Here is a 20,049-nt window from a genome sequence, read left to right on the forward strand (position 1 = left end):
CTGCTGGACAAAAGATGGCAGCAAAAATCAATTCTCTTTTCTCTACTAACTACTAACATTGCAATGATTAGTGCAGAGAAAGAACTTTTAGGAGATGGCCCACTCTTTGACTGAATGCATCCATGTAAACTCAGTCATAGAGATTTGTTGTTTTGAAAGTAACATTAAATTACATTAATGAGTATCCACACTGTAAAATGAACACAAAGTGGGTCATGCTGATATATCCTCTTAATGTGTTAATTATAATATTTAGGTCAGGTCTTAAAATTCTTGTTGGAAAATAAGATTAACTATTAAAGAAATCAAAGGAAAGAATAGCAATGAGATCTCTTTCTATCAAAAGGTCACAGTGATAAATATGAGAAGTATAAAGTGCTATCTAAGTACCACCAGAGCATACATTGCAAAATATATCATTTCCATCATATCACAATGTCCCTTGGCCAAAAGCAGTAATACTCTAAACTTGTATTAGGGTGGAGTTTTCTGGGCTCAAATCTGAAAACTTAAGTTCTGATTCTGGCTCTACCACATCCTAGTTTTTGTGACTATAGAAAATCTGTTAAAAATTTCCAAGCCTCATGATCTATGAATAATTAGAATGATGTCTGCCCTATTGATATTGCAGAATTGTTGTAAAGTGAATGTGAAATAACATATGAAAGAGCTTTGAAACCTGTAAAATGTGCAACATATGTGATGTACCTTGAATGTCATAAGGTGCCATATATATTTACCCAGCATGGAAAACTAGCCACGAGATTTCAAAATGTAGAAAAGGTCACACCATATTTTCCACTTCTGGAGAACATGAACAAATTTATCAGTGCAGAAAGAAATGTATTTGAACTGTTTGCATCTATGTGTCAGCTTGTCAAATAGAAATGTCCCAAGGGAAATACCCAATCAATCAATAGTATAGGTACAGTTGGAACACACTGATTCATAGTCTGTTGATCTTCATCCTGAAAACACAATTAGTTAAGAAAAATACTGAACCAATTTTTCCCAAGTATCTTTCTACTAGTTAGTTGCAAATTATGACACTAACTCTTAAAGGCCATGAGGATGAAATTAGCATATTATTGGGGTAAGATGAACTCCAGAGAGTTGGATTTTCATTTCAGCTAAATGCAGTATACAAGCAATCCAAATCTTTCAAATTGTGAAACCTGTTTGCATATATGGAATTTTATGCATACATGGAATGTTAGAAAGTTCTTATCTGTATGACAAGAAATCTTATTTTCATTTATTTTGAGAAGCAAACTCCTTTGGGAGGCCTCGTATTGATCATCACCATTTTATTTTTTGGTTTTTATTTGTTTCCTACCCAGCGTCTACTTAAAAGGGTTAATGATTTCTCATGCCTGAGAAACAAACATCACCTAACCTGAAGTGATACACCAACAACTTCCAGCTAACCACCATCTTCTAGTAGCAACTTCTTTATGTCATTTCCACAACCTGAAAGTTACAAATGGAAGGGTATGGGAAAAGTTCAAGATATAAAAAGAGTTCAGCCCTTTCAAATGTTCAAAATATATGTACCTACCTTACAATATAAATCAAAAAGATTTAAAACTTATCCAAAGACTCAAAGTATTTTTGCAATATTCTACTCGTAGTTTTATACTTTAAAAAAAAATCTTCCCAGCAACGAATAAATTCCTAAAATGGAGAATTCTTGACTTTGAAAGTTCAACAAGCCCCTTAAGACCTCATTTCTGATACAAAGTATTGTGTATGTAAAGGATGATTGCAAACATGTGAGATTTAGCTAAAGAGAAATTACTTTCTTCTGGATGACAACATTCTCCATAACCCAAAACAATGGCAGACATTTTAAGAAGGAAAAAGAGGAAGAGGAGGAGGGGGAGGGATAGGACAAGGAGGAGAGAGAAGAAGGAGAAATTTAAGAACTCCCCTTTCCCCAGCACCCAAATCTCAACAGTTTATTCACATCAAAATTAGGGATCTAGCATACAGAGGTTGAGGTACACAGGTTGAAGGCAGCAAGTACCTGTGCAACACAGGCTTTGTAAGAGGTGCCCACAGATGGAACTGTTGTTTCCAAGATTTTTCTGGAATCTAAGTATGTAAAATGAGGATCCTTCTAGAATATTTCACTTGGAGGCCTAGTGTTTAAATTTTATGCCAATGTTAAACAATTTTTAAGCTAATGACTTAATAAAGAACTACATCAACGCCTTTTACTAATAATAGGAATGATGATAATTCTAATCTGGCTAGCTAATTCCCAAAAACTTGCCCATGCAACATTTTATGAGAAAATAAATTTCTTACAATATATTTCAGCTGTTTGTAGTAATGTTGATGTTCTGGGCTAATGCTGAAAACCTCTGACACACATTATCAAGGTTCACTAGCATGATACTATTTGGTAATGCTTTTATAAACACCATATGTTCTATATAAATTGAATGTATGTCAGATTTCAGGCCATTTTTTGCAAGTGGCCTTCAAGTAGTGAAAAAAGAAAAGAGTGCATAGAAAATAGCTATACTACCCAAGTGGATGGAATATTGCATGCATTTCAGGCTTTGTCAGTTTGTCTGCAATCTGGCTCTCACATTATACCAAATCACTTATTTGTTTGTTCAGTGAATATTTATTGAATACCTACTAGGGGCAAGGCACAACACTGTTGCAGAATACAGAGATAAAGATATAGCTCACACTTTGAAAGAACTTATAAAGTGAGATGAAATGCTGATGTTGGGAGCAGGGAATGTTAACCAGGAGCATAAAGAACTGTAATGTAGGTGTTAATAGGGAGGTAAGGTCTAAGCTGTTTGAGTGGGAGCTAAAACCCTAAAAGCCCTTTGTTCTCTACTGAGTATAGTATGCAGGCTTGGGGAGAGAGCTAAATTGTTCGTGATAATAGGAGAACAACTGAGTACTGTGTAGGGATATGGCAGAAAAAACCTCTGTGTAACAAGAGAACATGAGAAAAAAATGTCAGGTGGATACCTATGAGGTTATGTGCTGTGGAATTCAGAATATAAAGCCCTTCTCCATACTATTCAGTAATAAAAAGGAATGGCCTATCAAGCCATGCAAAGACATGGATGAATCTTAAATGAATATTGTAAGCAAATGAAGACAGTCTGGAAAGGCCACATACTGCATGATTCCATTTATGTGACATTCTAGAAAAGGCAAAACTATAGAGACAGTAAGCAGATCAGTAGTTGCCAGGGGCTTAGGTGTTGGAAAGTATGTAAAAGGTGAAACATAGGGAACTTTTTAGGATGGTGAAATTATTCTGTATGATGCTATAATAGTGTATATATGACATTAAGCATTTGTCAAAACCCATGAACCTTAATGTGTGCAAATATTTAGAAAATCATTTGGAGGTCAGGAGACCCCAGGATGGAATGCAGAATGTGACAAAGAATCTAACCGATGACCAATGCTTCATTTACTCTCTATATATGTTTTGCCTTTTCTAGAGTGTCATTTAAATGGACTCATACAATGTACAGATTTTTAAGACTTGCTAAATGTATGAACAAACCTCACTGAAAGGAGTGCAGAAAATGTGCTCATGTGAATAACTCTGGAAATTGGTAAAGAATGTAAAACCAAAGGCAAAAAAGAAACACTGTACTTGAGTTGATAAAGTTATTTCCCATGGGAGTAGAGGTTAACAATTCTGAAACCACTATAAATATACACTGGAATTGAAAAATCAAGTAAATGGATGATAGACAGTGAGAGCCAGGTTTCTCACTATTGCATAAGTTATAGATAAGCAAGGGGAGAAGGCTAGAACGATCAGTATGGGAGGGATAAGAGTTGCAGACATCAGTAGGAAACCATGTTTAGTTTAACACAGATATAGATGGATACATTTAGAAATATATAGGTATGTTTACATACTTTTGTTGATATACACACATATATGTCCTTGCTGTGTCAGCTGAAATGGCCTAGAAGCCAACAACACCCCGGTGGCACACCTCACACCCAGATCTTAATCTCTAATACCATTGTACAATGAAAGAAACCAGATCTCCTTAGAAAAATGGCTGATTCTAGGACTAGGGTAGGAAATATACACTATGAGCCTGGATCATCTTGTAGTGCCAGAAAGTGAAAAAGAACTCCAAAATTAAATAACAAACAAACAAATAAGTGGGAGTATATTAAGGAGGGACATAGAAGCCAACTGAAAAAAAGCTCCCAATGTTCAAAGCTGGAACAATCTGAAGAACAACATAAAGTAGTACTGAATTATAACCCAAAGGATAAAATAAATATGCTTGAATCCATACTGATATAAATGATTGATTAAATTTTAAAATGGGAGAGCTGGAAAACTACTGTTCAGAAGAATTCCAGTAATTTATGTAGATAATCCCCACTTTTTATCTTAACTCTCCTTTAACGTAACTCTCACATGTTAAGAGTAGGCTGTGCATATTGACTTTTTTCCAAAAAATGCAGTATGGAAAAGTGGAAAATAGAGTAACTTAGAGAAACCTAACAAACTAGTGCTAGTTCAACCAGGTGATCCAGGTTAACATTAAGAGTGATAAGTTATATTGATAGTCTATACTGTTAATAAGATGTGATGAGAATATCACTCTGTCTCTCTCATTTTCCTCCCCCAAACCCACAACCCCAGTTTAATCATAAGAAAAACATCAGACAAATCCCAATTGAGGGACATTCTAGAGAATACTGACCAGTAGTCCTCACAACTGTCAAGATCATCAAACACAAGAAAAGCCTCAGACATTTTCACAGTTAAGAAGAGCCTACCAGGAGACAAGACAACCAAATGTAATGTGGTATATACCAGATGGGATCCTAGAAAAAAAAATAACATTAGGTAAAATTTAAGGAAATCTGATTACCGTATATGGACTTTACTTAACAGCAATGTATCAATCTGATTCATTAGTTGTGACTAATGCACCATGGTAATGTAGATATTAATAATAGGGGAAACTGTGGGTGGGTGGGGTATGTGGCAACTGTGTGTACTAGCCTTGCAACTTTACTGAAAATCAAAAATTACTCTAAATCAAGGTTTGTTTTTTTAAAAAAAGAAAGAAAAGAAAAGGAAACCTCCTCTACCTCTCTCACAGAAACTTCAGGTAAGTCTACATTTCTCCAACATGCATGTGTTGTTTAATATGAATTCCTGAGTTCTGCATACATGGGGACAGGGGAAAAGCGGAACTCCAGAAGCTCCAGGCAGCTGGGTTTAGAGGAATGATATGTGTAAATAACCACACCAAGATAAGTCTGTACACGTATAAAAGAGAGGAATAGAAAATGTGCCACTAGTTTTCAGAAGGAGAATGAAATACTGCTGAATAGGAATAAAAGTGTATCTTGACACTTAAGGAATACAAGAAGAAAGAAGTTATTAGAAAGCATTTCAGAAAGAGGGAAGAATATGAGTATAAAGCAGGACAGCATGGGATATGCTCAGAAGACAAGGCATTGTTAGTTTAGAAGAACAACTAGCCAAAAGGGAGTAATAAAAAATAAAGCAAGACATTTTGAAGTCCAAGTATGGAGCACCTTAAAAGTAGTGAAAAGAGAGTTTTCCAGGTGTGAGGGACATCACTCTTCCATACATTTATTAAACACTTAATTTTGCAAACAAGTGTGGCTCAAAACACTGGCTCAAAAATCAGAGCTGTGCTTTGGTAGGATCAATCTGATGATAAAATGTGAAACAACTAGCTGGTTTCAAAGGTTAGTATGAGAAGAGTAGCAAGAGGAAAAAGGACAAAAGCAGCTAAACTGGACATAGCAGGAATGGAGAACAGATATGAGACAAATATTGGATTATCCAGTAGGCAGACTTATCATATGCTTAGGAAACAAACACAAATTATGTTTTATTTGATGTTTTATTGTGGAATATATCAGAAAGTCACAGGGCTTAAGAATTATTTTATTTGGAATTGCATGTTTGAAGGCAGCCTCATAATCTTTTCAGTTCTCAGACTTTTCTAGAAAATAAAAAGCCTCTAAAGCAAGAGGCAGTGAGAATCAGAACTGCTAGGGATGGACAACAATTTGACTCTTCTGCCTTCCATTCTGCCCTAGCTAAAGAAAATGATAAAGATTTAAAATGGGGTGATTGGAGCATGATATTATTAGCCTTGGTGTGTGCATGTGTCTTCTTGTGGGGGATGGAGGGAGAAAATGATAAATTAGAAAAGGTAAAAATAAAATCTCAATTTAATTTTGGTTATTTGACATAGTGATACTACTAGCATTAAACTGATCTTATTCTTATACAAGTTATTCAACTCATGTTTATTCTGTACCAGCTGTTAGAATTATAGAGCTCGACAGTCTCTGTTATATAGAAACTAACTTGAATGTCTCCAGAGAGACATTCAAGATGGCAGAAAAGTAAGACGTGGAAATAACCTTCCTTCACACAAATACATCGGAAATACATGTACATGTGGAACACTCCTACAGAACACATATTGATGCTGGCAGAAGACCTCAGACTTCCCAAAAGGCAAGAAACTCCCCACATACCTAGGTAGGGCAAAAGAAAAAAGAAAAAAACAGAGACAAAAGAATAGGGATGGGACCTGTACCACTGGTAGAGAGCTGTGAAGGAGGAAAAGTTTCCACACACTATGAAGCCCATACACTGGCAGAGAAGGGGGATGGCAGGGGAGAAGCTTCGGAGCCACATAGGAGAGCACAACAACAGGGGTGCAGAGAGCAAAGCGGAGAGATTCCTGCACAGAGGATCAGTGCCAACCAGCACTCACCAGCCTGAGAACATTGTCTGCTCACCTGCCAGCCAGGACAGGTGGGGGCTGGGAGCTGAGGCTCAGGATTTGGAGGTCAGATCCCAGGGAGAGGACTGGGATTGGCTGCGTGAACACAGCCAGAAGGGGATTAGTGCACCACAGCTAGCCAGGACGTAGTCCGGGAAAAAGTCTGGACGTACCTAAGAGGCAAGAGACCATTGTTTCGGGGAGCACGAAGAGAGGGGATTCAGAGCATCGCCTAAAGAAGCTCCAGAGAGAGGTGCAAGTGGCGGTTATCAGCGCAGACACCAGAGACGGGCACGAAACGCTAAGGCTGCTTCTGCATCCACCAAGAAGCCTGTGTGAAAGCACAGGTCACTATCCACACCTCCTCTCCCAGGAGGCTGTGGAGCCCGCCACTGCCAGCATCCCGTGATCCAGGGACAACTTCCCTGGGAGAATACACAGCACACCTCAGGCTGTTGCAACATCATGCCTGTCTCTGCCACCACAGGCTTGCCCCACATTCTGTACCCCTCCCTCCCCGCCGCTTAAGTGAGCCAGAGCCCCCTAATCAGCAGCTCCTTTAACCCCGTCCTGTTTGAGTGAAGAACAGATGCCCTCAGGTGACCTACATGCAGAAGCAGGGCCAAATCCAAAGTTGAACCCCAGGAGCTGTGTGAACAAAGAAGAGAAAGGGAAATCTCTCCCAGCAGCCTCATGAGCAGCAGATTAAATCTCCACAATCAATTTGATGTCCCTGCATCTGTGGAATAACTGAATAGACAATGAATCATGCCAAAATTGAGGTGGTGGACTTTGGGGGCAAAGATATATGTATTTTTTTCATTTTCCTCTTTTTGTGAATGTGTATGTATATGCTTCTTTGTGTGATTTTGTCTGTATAGCTTTGCTTTTACCATTTGTCCTAGGGTTCTGTCTGTCCTTTTTTTTTAGTATAGTTTTTAGCGCTTGTTATCATTGCTGGACTTGCTTTATGGTTTGGTTTCTCTCTTCTTTCTTTCTTTTTCTTTTTTTCTTTTTTTATTATGTTATGATTTTTTATTTTTAATAATTATTTTTTATTTAAATAACTTTATTGTTTCTTTCTTTCTTTTTTTTTTCTCCCTTTTATTCTTAGCCGTGTGGCTGAGAGGGTCTCAGTGCTGCGGCCAGGTGTCAGGCCTGTGCCTCTGAGGTGGGAGAGCTGAGTTCAGGACACTGGTCCACCAGAGACCTCCTGGCTCCACGTAATATCAAATGGTGAAAGCTCTCTGAGAGATCTCCATCTCAAGGCTAAGACCCAGCTCCACTGAACAACTAGCAAGCTACAGTGCTGGACACCCTATGTCAAACAACTAGCAAGACAGGAACACAACACCACCCATTAGCAGAGAAGCTGCTTAAAATCATAACAAGGTCAGAGACAGCCCAAAACATACCACCAGACACAGTCCTGCCCACCAGAAAGAAGAGATCCAGCCTCATCCACCAGAACACAGGCACCAGTCCCCTCCACCAGGAAGCCTACACAACCCACTGAACCAGCATTAGCTGGTTTTTGGGCAGACACCAAAAACAACGGGAACTATGAACCTGGAAAAGGAAACCCCAAACACAGTATGTTAAGCAAAACGAGAAGACAGAGAAACACACAGCAGATGAAGGAGCAAGGTAAAAACACAACAGACCAAACAAATGAAGAGGAAGTAGGCAGTCTACCGGAAAAGGAATTCAGAGTAATGATAGTAAAGATGATCCAAAATCTTGGAAATAGAATGGAGAAAATACAAGAAATGTTTAACAAGGACCTAGAAGAACTAAAGAGCAAACAAACAATTATGAACAACACAATAAATGAAATTAAAAATTCTCTAGAAGGAATCAATAGCAGAATAAGTGAGGCAGAAGAACAGATAAGTGACCTGGAAGATAAAATAGTGGAAATAATTACCTCAGAGCAGAATAAAGAAAAAAGAATGATAAGAATTGAAGACACTCTCAGAGACCTCTGGGACAACATTCAATGCACCAACATTCGAATTATAGGGGTCCCAGAAGAAGAAGAGAAAAAGAAAGGCACTGAGAAAATATTTAAAGACATTATAGTTGAAAACTTCCCTAATATGCGAAAGGAAATAGTCAATCAAGTGCAGGAGGTGCAGAGAGTCTCATACAGGATAAATCCAAGGAGAAACACGTCAAGACACATATTAATCAAACTATCAAAAATTAAATACAAAGAATATATATTAAAAGCAGCAAGGGAAAAACAACAAAAAACACACAAGGGAATCCCCATAAGGTTAACAGCTGATCTTTCAGCAGAAACTCTGCAAGCCAGAAGGGAGTGGCAGGACATATTTAAAGTGATGAAAGGGAATAAACTACAACCAACATTATTCTAAACAGCAAGGATCTCATTCAGATTTGACAGAGAAATTAAAACATTTACAGATGAGCAAAAGCTAAGAGAATTCAGCACCACAAAACCAGCTTTATAATAAATGCTAAAGAAACTTCTCTAGGCAGGAAACACAAGAGAAGGAAAAGGCCTACAATAGCAATCACAAAAAAATTAATAAAATGGTAATAGGAACATACATATCGATAACTACCTTAAATGTAAATGGATGAAATGCTCCAACCAAAAGTCATAGACTGGCTGAATGGATACAAATACAAGATCCATATATATGCTGTCTACAAGAGACCCACTTCAGACCTAGGGACACATACATCCTGAAAGTGAGGGGATGAAAAAAGATATTCTATGCAGACAGTAAACAAAAGAAAACTAGAGTAGCAATTCTCATAACAGACAAAATAGACTTTAAAATAAAGGCTATTACAAGAGGCAAAGAAGGACACTACATAATGATCAAGGGATCAATCCATGAAGAAGATATAACAATTGTAAATATTTATGCACCCAAAATAGGAGCACCTCAATACGTAAGGCAAATGGTAAGAGACATAAAAGGGGAAATCAACAGTAACAAAATCATAGTATAAGGGATTTTAACACCCCACTTTCACCAATGGACAGATCATCCGAAATGAAAATAAATAAGGAAACACAGCTTTAAATGATACATTAAACAAGATGGATTTAATTGATAATTATAGGACATTCCATCCAAAAACAACAGAATACACTTTCTTCTCAAGTGCTCATGGAAGATTCTCCAGGATAGATCATATCCTGGGTCACAAATCAAGCCTTGGTAAATTTAAGATAATCAAAATCATATCAATTACCTTTTCTGATGACAACGCTATGAGACTACATATGAATTACAGGAAAAAAATATGTAAATAATACAAATGCATGGAGGCTAAACAATACACTACTTAATAACCAAGAGATCACTGAAGAAATCAAAGAGGAAATCAAAAAATATTTAGAAACAAATGACAATAAAAACACAATGACCCAAAACCTATGGGATGTAGCAAAAGCAGTTCTAAGAGGGAAGTTTATAGCAATACAATCCTACCTCAAGAAACAAGAAACATCTTAAACAAAAAACCTAATGTTACATGTAAAGTAATTAGAGAAAGAAGAACAAGAAACCTCCAAAGTTAGCAGAAGGAAAGAAATCATAAAGATCAGATCAGAAATAAATGAAAAAGAAGTGAAGGAAACAATAGCAAAGATCAATAAAACTAAAAGCTGGTTCTTTGAGAAGATAAACAAAATTGATAAACCATTAGCCAGAATCATAGAAAAAAACAAAAAAACGGGAGAAGGCTCAGATCAATAGAATTAGAAATGAAAAAGGAGAAATAACAACTGACACTGCAGAAATACAAAGGATCATGAGAGATTATTACAAGGAACTATATGCCAATAAAATGGATAACCTGGAAGAAATGGAAAAATTCTTAGAAAACACAACCTTCTGACATTGAACCAGGAAGAAATACAAAGTATAAACATACCAATCACAAGCACTTAAACTGAGACTGTGATTAAAAAAAATTCCAACAAAAGCCCAGGACCAGACGGTTTCTCAGGCGAAATCATCAAATGTTTAGAGGAGAGTTAACGCCTATCCTTCTGAAAATCTTCCAAAATATAGCAGAGTGTGGGAAACTCCTAAATTCATACTATGAGGCCAACATCACCCTGATACCAAAACCAGACAAAGATGTCACAAAGAAAGAGAACTACAGGTTGATATCACTGATGAATATAGATGTAAAACTCCTCAACAAAAATACCAGCAAACAGCACATTAAAAGGATCATACATCACAATCAAGTGGGGTTTATCCCAGAAATGCAAGGATTCCTCAATGTATACAAATCAATCAATGTGATATACCACTTTAAAAAATTGAAGGATAAAACCATATGATCATCTCAATAGATGCAGAAAAAGCTTTCAACAAAATTCAACACCCATTTATGATAAATACCCTTCAGAAAGTAGGCATAGAGGGAACCTACCTCAACATAATAAAGGCCATATATGACAAGCCCACAGCCAACATCTTTCTCAATGGTGAAAAACTGAAACCATTCCCTCTAAGATAAGGAACAAGACAAGGGTTCCCCTCTCACCACTATTATTCAACATAGTTTTGGAAGTTTTAGCCACAGAAATCACAGAAGAAAAAGGAATAAAAGGAATCCAAATTGGAAAAGAAGAAGTAAAGCTGTCACTGTTTGCAGGTAAAATTATACTCTACATACAGAATCATAAAGGCTCTACCAGAAAACTACTAGAGCTAATCAATGAATTTCGTAAAGTAGCAGGTTACAAAATTAATGCACAGGAATCTCTTGCTTTCCTATACACTAGTGATGAAAAATCTGAAAGAGAAATTAACGAAACACTACCATTTACCACTGCAAAGAAAAGAATAAAATACCTAGGAATAAACCTACCTAAGGAGACAAAAGACCTGTATGCACACAACTCTAAGACACTGATGAAAAAATCTAAAGATGATACAAACAGATGGAGAGATATACCATGTTCTTGGATTGGAAGGATCAACATTGTGAAAATGACTATACTACCCAAAGCCATCTACAGATTCAATTCCATCCCTATCAAACTACCACTGGCATTTTTCACAGAACTAGAACAAAAACTTTCCAAATTTGTATGCAAACACAAGAGAACCCAAATAGCCAAAGCAATCAAGGTAAAGAAAAATGGAGCTGGAGGAATCAGGCTCCTGGACTTCAGACTATACTACAAAGCTACAGTAATCAAGACAGTATGGTATTGGCAGAAAAACAGAAATATAGATCAATGGAAGAGAATAGAAAGGCCAGAGATAAGCCCACACACATATGGTCACCTTATTTTTGACAAAGGTGGCAAGAATATACAATGGAGAAAAGACAGCCTCTTCAATAAGTGATGCTGGGAAAACTGGACAGCTACATGTAAAAGAATGAAATTAGTACACTCTCTAATGCCATACACAAAAATAAACTCAAAATGGATTAAAGGCCTTAATGTAAGGCCAGACACTATAAAACTCTTAAAGGGAAACCTAGGCAGAACTCTCTATGACATAAATCACAGCAAGATCCTTTTTGACCCACCTCTTAGAGAAATGGAAATAAAAACACAAATAAACAAATGGGACCTAATGAAAACTTAAAAGCTTTTGCATCACAAAGGAAACCATAAACAGGATGAAAAGGCAACCCTCAGAATGGGAGAAAATATTTGCACATGAAGCAACTAACAAAGGATTAATCTCCAAAATTTACAAGCAGTTCATGCAGCTCAATATCAAAAATCTAACAATCCAAGCCAAAAATGGGCAGAAACCCTAAATAAACATTTTTCCAGAGAAGATTTACAGATTGCCAATAAACACATGAAATAATGCTCAACATCACTAATCATTAGAGAAATGCAAATCAAAACTACAATGAGATATCACCTCACACCAGTCAGAATGGCCATCATCAAAAAATCTACAAACAATAAATGCTGGAGAGGGTGTGGAGAAAAGGGAACCATCTTCCACTGTTGGTGGGAATGTAAATTGATACAGCCACTATGGAGAACAGTATGGAGGTTCCTTAAAAAACTAAAAAATAGAACTACCATACGACTCAGCATTCCCACTACTTGGCATATACCCTGAGAAAGCCATAATTCAAAAAGTGTCATGTACCACAATGTTCATTGTAGCTCTATTTACAATAGCCAGGACATGGAAGCAACCTAAGTGTCCATCAACAGATGAATGGAAAAAGAAGATGTGGCACATATATACAATGGAATATTACTCAGCCATAGAAAGAAACGAAATTGAGTTATTTGTAGTGAGGTGGATGGACCTAGAGTCTGTCATACAGAGTGAAGTAAATCAGAAGGAGAAAAACAAATACCGTATGCTAACACATATATATGGAATCTAAGAAAAAAAAATGTCATGAAGAGCCTAGGGGCAGGACGGGAATAAAGATGCTGATGTAGAGAATGGACTTGAGGACATGGGGAGGGGGAAGGGTAACCTGGGACGAAGTCAGAGAGTGGCATGGACTTATATATACTACCAATTGTAAAATAGATAGGTAACAGGATGCAGCTGCTTAGCGCAGGGAGATCAGCACAGTGCTATTCAACCACCGAGAGGGGAGGGTGGGAGGGAGATGCAAGAGGGAGGACATATGGTGATATATGTATATGTATAGCTGATTCACTTTGTCATAAAGCAGAAACTAACACACCATTGTAAAGCAATTATTCTCCAATAAAGATGTTAAAAAAAAAAGAATTCATATTTTTAGCTATTGATTCTAAAAAAAAAAAAAAATGAACTAACAGTCCATAAAGGAAGGTAAATACACGGAAAACATTTTCTTGTAGATTGAGAAGTCCTATAATGTAAGTTATGAGCAATGTCTCATAGAGGAAGTAAGGATAATCAGTTTAAACCATATTCAGAGATATCAGTGAAGGTTTGTCTGAGATGATTATATTTAAGCTGAGCCCTGAACGACATACAAGTGTTGTCATGTAAATGGTGTTAGAAAGGACCTTGAAGGTCTCAAGAATGGCAGGTACACAGTTGTACAGCCAAGTCCATTGCCCTACCAGACAAGTCATGCCTAGCACACAGGCTGCTGCTACTCTTAAGGAGAGAACTAGCACAATGCCTGGCTGGAGCAGGTGCTGGATTGAATTTCCTTGCTTCCTTTCTCAGTATTAGTTTAAAAAGCTGTGTAGCATAGCACTTAAGAGACTGTATACTTGAGTCCAACTCCTACCCACCAATTCCTAACTATGAGATTCTAAATAAGTCGCTTAACTTTCAATATGTTCATCAGTATATTGGGAAGTATAATATTATTTATTTCATAAAATGCTGATGGAGATCAAATATATGAATACATGCAGTAAGCTTAGAACAGAGTTTGGCACATAGTAGGATAATAAATATTATTACTGTTTTTAATATGTGGAATTTTCAATCTATAATTTTAAGGATGTTTAATCCTAAATTTATTAAGTGAATTTCTTCTTAGATTTGCCAGGTACAAACATAGCTGGAAAGATTTAGAGTAAACAGAATAATGGCTTCCTGTCTGTAATGGTTGTGAAATAGTAAAACATCATCAAAAGGGACTTTAGATTGTCTTCCCCAGCATTACAAAAGAATAAATTCAATTTTTCTGGAAGGAGTAAGAATGATGTGTTGAATAAGCAGGTTAAATGAGTTAACATCTTAAATCCTTTCTATACTCATGATCTTATTATTTAGAAAATGCAAAAAAATATTTAGTACAAAATCAAAAGTAAATGGAAAATCTCTTATTTGGTCTGCAGCTGTTTATTTATCATTTGTGAAGACGTAAGACTATGTGTTTCCAGAATGTACCAGTATGATAATAAAAGGCTCTGTCAGTAAACACCCCCACCTATGCCACCCCATGCTTGTGCAACTGTTGAACAAAGGAGCCATATATCCCCACATCCTCCAGGGCAGAAATCTTGTCCTGTGGTTGCTTCAGAAAAGTAAAGCTTGGGGAAATTTCCAAAGGTAAATGGATGGGGGACAATCCCAGACTCCTCTAAGTTCTTGGGAAAAGGAATGGGCAAAGTGCCCATTATGGAGAATAATAAGAGCTACAGGGAAAAGAGAACAATGGTTTTTAAAGTGCCATAATTTTTTTTTTTTTTTTTTTTTTCTGTTCGTGGGCCTCTCACTGTTGTGGCCTCTCCCGTTGCAGGCTCTGGACACGCAGGCTCAGCGGCCATGGCTCACAGGCCTAGCCGCTCCACGGCATGTGGGATCTTCTTGGACCAGGGCACGAACCCGTGTCCTCTGCATCGGCAGGCAGACTCTCAACCACTACGCCACCAGGGAAGCCCAAAGTGCCATAATTTTTAATAAGGGTTTGTTTCCCCAACAAAAATGCTTATTGATACTGTCATTTTAAATGGTTCTACCTTGCCTCGAAATTAACACCTCATTGCTATAAGCAAGTAATCAATTCCTCTCTTGGCTGCTGCCGTTTTTTGGCTAGAAAATGTTTCCTTGTGTTGAAAAGTAAGAATAATAGTACAAACTTACATCAGTAACATTAGTGTTTCTTTGTAAAATGAGACATTTAAAGTATCTTATAAATAGATGACATAAATGGAAATTAAAATATTCCCAGAGCAGTCAGTTCAGTCACAATCAGATAGTGCATGAGTTCTACTCACAGAGGTCCCTACTGTGTTACAAAACCATTACAATAAAACTAGAAAATCAACAACAATAAAGTTATGCAGAGGGAAAGAAACCAGACAAAAATAATACAATGGATAATTTTTATAAATCTCTAGAAAATATAAATTAATCGATAGTTCTTAGTGGTTGATGAGAAGGGGGTTTCCTAAAGGAATGAGAAGAAGGTCAAGTGTCAGGGGAATAATTTAAGGGAGTGACAGATATTTTCATTATATTGATTGTTGTGATGGTTTCATGGGTATGTCCATATGTCAAAACTTACTCCAAATATGTGGAATTTATACTTAGATAAAGATGTTTTTAAAGAGCCCATAATGCAATCTACAACATAGAAACATATCACATTACATCACTGTGGTGTAAAAGTACACTTTATACTAGCAACATAAAAGAAATAGTAAGGGAGAAGAGAAATAGGAATGATTTATTTTACATGAATGACAATGAATGAGAGGCATTTGAATGCATTATGACTCACATATGTACAGTTTACCTAAAAGGTGATCAAACCACTACAAGGCAACGTCTGTTTACTTTGATAAAGGCAACCTACAGTAATGAATGCACCATTTTTTAATGCAAGAAAGATCAAGTAGACAAAAATAATAATAATATTAAAGATGTAACAACATAATCAGTAAGGTAGACATTAAGAGACACATTTTCCCCCAAGTGCTCATGAAACATTCACAAAAATTTATTATATATTAGGTTATAAGGAAAAAGTTAGTAAATTAGAAAATGTAGAGCTATTACAAATAATAATCTCTGACCACAATGCAACAACAGTAGAAATTATAGACAAAATTGAAAAAAAAACCTCATTCTTTTGGAAATTTAAAACCATTTTCCTAAATAATCGTTGGGTGAATGGAGAAATATGAACTGAAATCACAAAATTTCTAAAAAATATCAATATTGAAACACAATCATAATGTATAGAAAATATTTCAAGAAATGAGCAGAGGAAAATTCATAGTCCTAAATATTTTTATAAATAAAAATTTTTTAAGTTATAATAAATAAATTGAATTCCTAGCTCAAAAACTAGAAAAATAATAAACTAAAATATAGCAAAAGGAAGGAAATAATAAAGATAAAAGCAGAGATACCAATAGAAATAAAAAGATCTACTATTTCAAAATTCTGTTATTTAAAAAAAATAAAGAATTAGCCAAATAGACAAACCACCAGCTAATTTGTTCATGAAAAAAGGATAAAAGCACAAATATAAAAATAAGAAATGACAGAGGGGAAAAATGATTAAAATAAGAGATTATTTAAAAATCATAAGAAATTAAAGACCTACATACAAATGAATTTGAAAAGCTGCACGAAAAGGATAATTTTCTACAGAAAATTTCTAGCAAAATTTCAATTGCCAAATTTGACAAATTAGAGATAGAATGCTTAAACTGATCAACTTTTGTAGAAGAAATAGAGTACATTATCAAAGTCACCCCAAAGAGCACCAGGGATCAAATGATTTCAATGGGAGATTCTTTAAAGGAGGATTCTCCAAAACCTTCAAAGACTAGATGTTCCAAAAGTGTGATACATTGCTTAAGAGCTTTGGAAAAGAATGTTAAGAAGAAAGAAAAGCATTGATAACTAGATCTGATAGAGATAGTACAAAAACGAAAACTATACACCAATACCACTGAAGAAGAATTATACAAAAGTACTAAATAATTTAATAAACAGAATCCAAACCACAATAAAAATAAAATAGAGGTGTGGCCAAGATAGTGGAGTAGGAAAACCCTGAACTCATCTCCTCCTATGGGCACACTAATATTACAACTATTTACAGAGCAACTATCTATGAGAACAACCTGAAGAGTAGCAGAAATGATGTTCCACAAACAGAGATATAAAAAGGAAACCACAATGAGATGGGTAGAAGGGGCAGAGATGCAGTACAGTCAGGAACCACACCCTAGGTAGGCAACTCACGAATGGGAGGACAATCACAACTGCATGGGTTCTTCCCAAGAAGTGATGGGTCCTAGTCACACATCAGTCTCCCAAGCCTGGGGGTTCTACACCAAGAAAATGAGCTCCCATAATGTCTGGCTTTAAAGACTCCTTTAAAGGAGGACTTGCATACAGGAGATCCCAGAGAGTTGTAGGAGCAGAAACTCTCTTCTTGAAGAGTGTTTGTGAAGTCTCAGTTGTTCCAAGTCCCAGCATGAAGGCAGTGATTTAAAATGAACCTGGGTCAGATCCAACTGCTGATCTTTGAAAGTCTCCAGAGAGGCAGGAGGTAACTGGGGACATAGATGCTGGGGTCAGCTAGTTTTTGGAGGTTGTTCTACCACAAGGACACTGGTGCTAGCAAGTGACATTTTGAAATCCTCCCTCTAGTCTACTAGTCCTGAGGGCATACTTATCCACCAGTGGGCCGGCACCATCCTGGGCCCATGATAGCTAGCCACCTGGGGATGCCTAACTGTGACACTGAACCACCCCAGGATCTCCCAAACTTCATGGTCAGCTATCCCACAACCACTACATGAAGCATGCTCTTAAAACAACCAGGCCAGTGGCTAGGCCCACATATGCCCTAAAAGGGCCCACACAGCCCATATAGGAGGAAACCTTCAATCATATAGCTCTGGTGACCAGAGAGGAGTGTGCTGCTGAGCTCCACATGAAGTCTCCTACATAGTCACTTCTCTAAGATACAGAAACATAAATGACCTATTAGATAGAAAGAAACACAGAGATTTGGGCAAAATGAGGAGACAGAAGAATATGTTCCAAACAAAGGAGTAAGAAAAAAGCCCAGAAAAAGAAATAAACAAAGTGGAGATAAGCAATCACTTGATAAAGAGTTCAAGGTAATGATCATAAACATGCTCAATGACCTTAGGAGAAGAATGGATGAACACAGTCAGAATTTTAACAAAGAGTTGGAAAATATAAAGATAACCAAAAAGAGATGAATAATAAAATTAATGAAAAATACACACACAAAAAAATCAACAGAATATTAGATGGTACCAAAGAAATGAATCAATGAACTGGAAGACAGGTTAGGAGAAATCACTCAAGCCAGACGGAGAAAAGAAAAAAAGGAATTTTAAATTAAGGATAGTTGAAGAGACTGCTGAGACAACATTGGGACAACATCAAGCAAAGTAACATTAGCATTATAGGGATTCCAGAAGAATAGAGAGAGAAAGGGGCAGAGAACTTATTTGAAGAAATAAATAAATTAGAAAATTTCTTAATCTGGGAAAGGAAACAGAAATCCAGGTCCACGAAGCACAGAGAGCTCCAAACAAGATGAACACTAAGAGGTTCACATTAAAACACATTATAATTAAAATGTCAAAACTTAAAGAAAGAATTTTAAAAGCAGCAAGAGAAAAGCAACTAGTTATATACAAGGGAACTACCATAGAGCTATCAGCTGACTTTTCAGCAGAAGTTTTACAGTCCAGAAGGTAGTGGCATGACATATTCAAAATAATGAAAGGAAAAAAAAATCTATGACCAAGAATACTTTATCCACCAAGGATATTTTTCAGATTTGAAGGAGAGGTGAAGGGTTTTACAGACAAGCAAAAGCTAAAAGAGTTCAGTACCATTAAACTGGCTTTAAAAGAAATGATAAAGAGACTTCTCTAAGTGGAAAAGAGAAGGCCACAACTAGAACTAAGAAAAATCACAAAAGTAAAGTCTTATTGGTAAAGATAAACATATAGTAAAGACAGAAGATCAACCACTTATGAAGCTATCAGAAAGGTTAAAAGACAAAAGTAGTAAAATCCTCTATATCCACAATAAGTAGTTAAGAGATACACAAAACAAAAATATGCAAAATAAGATTTCAAAGAAATTAAGTGGGGGGGGATGAGTAAAAATGCAAGGTTCTTCAAATTCATTTGAACTTAAGAGATCATTAACTTGTTATATATGAACTTCATGGTAACTACAAAACAAAAACTTATAATATATACACACAATAAAGGAGAAAGGAATACAAGAATAACACTAAATATAGTCATCAAATAACAAGGGAAGAGAACAAAAGAAGAATACAGAAAAAAAACAGCTACAAAAATTATCAGAAAACAATTAACAAAATTGCAGTAAGTAGATAACTATCAATAATTATTTTAAAAGTTAATAGACTAAATGTTGCAGTCAAAAACCCACTTCACAGAGTGGCTGAATGGATTAGAAAAAAACAAGACTCATATATATGCTGCCTACAAAAAACTTTTCAGAAATAAAGACACTCACAAACTGAAAGTGAGGAAATGAAATGAGGAAATGAAAGTAAGCAAATGAAAACGAAAAGAAAGGTGAGGTAGCAATATTTATATGAGACAAAATAGACTTTAAAACAAAGACTGTAATAAGTCACAAAGAAGGAAATTACATAATGATAAAGGGATCAATCCAATGAGAAGATATAACAACTCTAAATATATATGCACCTAACATAGAAGCACCTAAATACATAAAGCAAATATTAACAGAAATAGAGAAATTAACAGTAACTCAATAATAGTGACAGACCTTAACAACCCACTTACATCAAT

At 36.2% G+C, this 20,049-nt stretch overlaps 1 protein-coding gene across 3 annotated transcripts in view; it reads right to left on the reverse strand.

Moving 5' to 3' along the window:
• SLC26A7 (solute carrier family 26 member 7) overlaps positions 1-20,049 on the reverse strand; it is a 190,425-nt gene that overhangs the window by 108,265 nt on the left and 62,111 nt on the right. Inside the window, exon 1 of one of the 3 annotated variants that reach the window (XM_029222432.1) lies at positions 1,397-1,407. The exons of the other annotated variants lie outside the window; for them this stretch is intronic. The gene's annotated coding sequence lies outside the window, so the exon portion shown is untranslated. Of the gene's footprint in view, positions 1-1,396; positions 1,408-20,049 lie in introns of those variants that run through there. 3 annotated transcript variants of the gene reach the window in all.

Source organism: Monodon monoceros, unplaced genomic scaffold, assembly GCF_005190385.1.
Source record: "Monodon monoceros isolate NGI ecotype Baffin Bay Population unplaced genomic scaffold, NGI_Narwhal_1 Super_Scaffold_14, whole genome shotgun sequence".
Lineage (NCBI taxonomy): Eukaryota > Metazoa > Chordata > Mammalia > Artiodactyla > Monodontidae > Monodon > Monodon monoceros.